The sequence below is a fragment of the Fukomys damarensis genome, unplaced genomic scaffold (assembly GCF_012274545.1).
Source record: "Fukomys damarensis isolate Sample0158 unplaced genomic scaffold, DMR_v1.0_HiC HiC_scaffold_19, whole genome shotgun sequence".
NCBI classification, from domain to species: domain Eukaryota; kingdom Metazoa; phylum Chordata; class Mammalia; order Rodentia; family Bathyergidae; genus Fukomys; species Fukomys damarensis.
In genome coordinates, this window is record NW_022900931.1 from 63,873,322 (window position 1) to 63,877,527 (window position 4,206).

Here is a 4,206-nt window from a genome sequence, read left to right on the forward strand (position 1 = left end):
CCCGCCGGCCCTGCACAGGCGCGAGGCCTTCCCGCCCTCCAGCCACAACGGCGGCCTGGGCCCCGGCAGGACGTTGAACAGATAACACCGGGCTGCCCTGGGGACACCAGGGGACCCCACAGTCCTTGCCTAAGTTATTGAGTCACAAAGGCCTCCTCCCCTTGGGGGTTAAGGGGTGCAATGGGGCGTGGGTTCTGGGGAGGGGCTGTCATGTACATGTGCGAGGCCTTCCCGCCCTCCAGCCACAACGGCGGCCTGGGCCCCGGCAGGACGTTGAACAGATAACACCGGGCTGCCCTGGGGACACCAGGGGACCCCACAGTCCTTGCCTAAGTTATTGAGTCACAAAGGCCTCCTCCCCTTGGGGGTTAAGGGGTGCAATGGGGCGTGGGTTCTGGGGAGGGGCTGTCATGTACATGTGTCGCCCGCCAAAGGAGGGCTTCCTGGTGTGTCGCTTCTGGTTCTTCCCACTTCCGGCTGCAGCCGACATTGCTGGGCATGCGCGAGCATGTGTGCCAGGGATGGGGCACCAGGTGTCCCCACTGCCTGGCCCGGGCACCGGTCTTATCCGTGTGGCATCAGGATCGTGGTCAGGGGTGCTGGGGTGGGGGGTGGCCCGGGCTATAAACCAAACCCGAGGAGGGTATCTGCGGGCACTGCCCAGCCGTGCCTGCGCGTCTGCGTGTGTGTGTGTGTGAGTGTGTGTGTGTGTGTGTGTGAGCGCGTGCAAGTGAAAGATCTGGAACGCTCAGTCCCACCACTTGGAAATCCCAGCCACAGCCCCAGGATCCTCCTCTTGCCCTCCCAGCCGTCTTCCTGCCCCTTTCTGCCTCCCGCGCCACGTTTTGAAATCTCGGAGACAAAACTAGTACTGTAAGATAAATTTTTTTGTACTGTATTTATTGTGTATAACGATTTTTTTAAAGGAGAATTCTGTACATTTAGAACTCTTGTAAATTAAAAAACCAATCCTTTTTTTAAAACTGTACTCGTGCCTCTTTGGTCCCTTGCTTTGGGGTCATCAGGACAGCTGGAGCTGGGTGGCAGTGGGGCGCATGGGGACACCAGGCCCTGCTCTGTCCTGGGCGTATAAACATGGCACATGTTCCTGCCGGGCAGCAGCCGGAAGTCCCCTCAGCTGTGTGGCCTCAGGGTTGTGATCCTGTGGTCCCCAGCGGGGTATGGTCACATTGTCACCATCAACAGGTCCACATGTCTCCATGTTTCTGTTTAAAGTCATCTTTTCCAGTGTATACAGTGGGCCCTCCTGCGTCCCACATCTGTGGGTTCAGTTGGCCACGGATGGGAGATTGTATTTTATTTATTTAGGTACCGCTGATCGAACTGGGCCCTTGGGCTTGGGAGGCCGGCGGTGGAACCACTGAGCTAAATCCCCGGGCCCATGGGAGATCAAATTTTAAAAATTGCATCTGTAGTGAACATGTCTTTCTTGTCATCGTCCCATACACAGTCCAACATGACGCCTGCACAGCAGTAGTGTGATAGAGGACACGGCCCTGGTGCAGGTGGCCCACGCTGTGATCCCCACACTCAGGAGGCTGAGGCAGGAGGACTGCTGCAAGTTCGAGGGGTTGGGGAGGAAAATTTGTCTCCTTTGGCTACTGTAACAAAATACCACAACTTAGGTGGCTTTAAACTGTAGGTGTTTTTCACAAAGCAGCTGCTAGTGCCTTCCTTTTCCAAAATTGTGCCCCTTTTCCTAGGCCCCAGTTTTGGAAAGCAAAGGTGTGAGCTGAATTCTACTCCCTCCTGCCTAGTCAGTGAGTGACCTGTTCAGTAAACAACCTGCTCAAGTACACTTGACATTCTTGGAACTAAGCATGAAAGCCAGGGCTCTATGAGAAGGTGACATGAGAGCAGAGCCACGCAGAAAGAGGGAGGAGGCCAAGGGGATATCCAGGAGAAGGGCCTCCGACACAGAGGGACGGTTGTGCAAAGGCCCTGGGGCCAGGAGCAGGGCTGGAGGGCTGAGGGGCAGAGAAGCCGGACCGCTGGGATAGAGGAGGTAGCTGGTGGAAGTGGAGCTCGTGAACCGTGGACCACATTATCCCAAGATGGTGCAGGCACAGGGAACTGCACCCCTTTTCCCTGTAGCCCCCTGGCCTGTTCGTGGGTGGCCCCGGATACATGGGGTCTCCAGGGGTGCCCGTCCCCCTCTCTGCTCTGGAGTGACGCTCTCACCACACAACCATGCACCTTGGCTTCCAGCCTGTGTGTCCCTGGTAAAGGCTTCCCAGGATTCTATGCGCATGGGCCCCTGTGGCTGACTGTGGCTGGAGCCCAGGGGGCAGAGACCACTGGCGCAACACCTTTCGGGAACTGTGTGTGACTTGATGGGCTTTTTCGGGTTTGTTTTGGAGTTTTGAGACCGGGTCTCCCTGTGATGTTCAGGCTGGCCTTGAACTCACAAGTGATCCTCCTGCCTCAGCCTCCCAGAGTGTTGGGATGACAGGTGTGCGTCACCACGCCTAGCTCCATTGCCACCATTTTGAACGGCAGTAAGCAGCACATGCACATTACTGGGAAGCCGTCGCCGCCTTAGTCCTGGCTCCCCGCTGAACCTCTGCCCCCTCCAGCTGCCCTGCCGTTGTCCGCTGTGCTTCTGCCTCTGGTGGCTGTGTGCTGGGCGGCATCACCTGGTGTGGCGTCTTTGAGGTCCCGTGGTGGCGCCACGGTCCTTCCTTCTGGGTTTGAGGGGACGAGGGACCTGGGGACCAAAACGAGCTGGTTCCATCCCTAGCACTGAATACAGAGCAAAACAAAACAAGCAAGGACTGGAGCACTTGCCCAGCAGGTGTGAGGTCGCCTCCAAAGGCTCAGGAAATTAATGGATAAATCAAGTAAAGAAGCAGCACACAATTCAGTGGCTGTTCATGTGTTCGCGGAGGTGTGAGACCCCATCACCACCCAGTTTAGAACATTTTCACCACGCTGGCGATGGACTTGGTACTTTCAACTGATCAGAGAGTTTCTGTGTAACTACTATATTTCATTCACACATTTTTTGGGGGGGTACCAGGGATCAATCTCGGGACCTTGCGCTTGTGAGGTGGGCAGCGGCACCACTGAACTACATCTCTGGCCCTTATTTATACTTTTAAATAATTTGTGGGTCTGGGTGTAGCTCAGTGGCAAAGTCCTGTGCAGCAGACCCTGCCTAGGTTCCACCCAGCACCACAAAAGAAGTAAAAATTGCTGTGTTCCAGGCACTGGGATTCAACAGCCAGCAAATCAGACAAAATTCCTGCCCTCAACAGGTCACGGTGGCGCATGCCTGTGATCCTAGCACTCAGGAGGCTGAGGCAGGAGGATTGCTGTGAGTTCAAGGCCAGCCTGGGCTACATAACAAGACCTTGTCTCAAAAAAACCAATAAATGAAACCCAACTCCTCCCCCACAAAAAAACTAAAAAGCAATCCCCCCATTCCTGCCTCAGGGAGCAGACATTTGCCATCCTGGGCTGTATAGTGAGACGCCTGTATCCAAAGACAGACGTGGACTGGTCAGTGTGATGAGTGCCCAGGAGGGAAATTGAGGCAGGATGGGAACCAGAGTGAGGGGTGGTGCAGGGGTTTCGCTGAGGAGCTGCCCTGGAGTGAAGACCCCTGGAGCCCAGATAAAGGGTTAAAAGTGAAGAAATTGAGGCACAGATTCAAAATCTTTCCCTGTGCTTTTCTGCGAGCCGCACCAGGGCCGGACTCCATCCAAGGCCTCGGATGCTCTGAGTCCCGGGGTGCAGGGACCTAGAGGTGAAACAGCCACTACAGGGACTGCAGCCCCAGGTCCGAGCAGTCTCCAAGTTCGCTGGTCCCTAGGTCGCCTGTTTCCCTAGGGACTCTGGGAATGTCGTAGGCAGAGTTGCACGAACTCACTTAAGGTTTTATTTTATTTTTTAGGCAGGATCTCCTCCGTATACAGTTCAGGATGGCCTCTAACTCACTATGTAGCCCAAACTGGCCTCAAACTCAGTGATCCTCCTGCTTCAGCCTACAGAGCGCTGGAATTACAGTCGTGCATCACAATGCCTGGCCTCACTTAAGGTTTAAAATGATCAGAATTATTACAGCAGCGGCTGCTGCTATTCCGGTTCTCGTGTTAGAAGGGCGGCAGACGGCGAGGCGCCCAGCGCCCGGGCGCAGGCAGAATTTGAACCCGGCCTGGAGCCCGCGCTCCCCGCCGCGGCATC

The 4,206-nt window shown here is 55.6% G+C and overlaps 1 protein-coding gene across 1 annotated transcript in view; it reads left to right on the forward strand.

The window, feature by feature from the left end:
* Ehd2 (EH domain containing 2) overlaps positions 1-4,206 on the forward strand; it is a 24,233-nt gene that overhangs the window by 6,213 nt on the left and 13,814 nt on the right. The gene's annotated exons all lie outside the window — the stretch shown is intronic.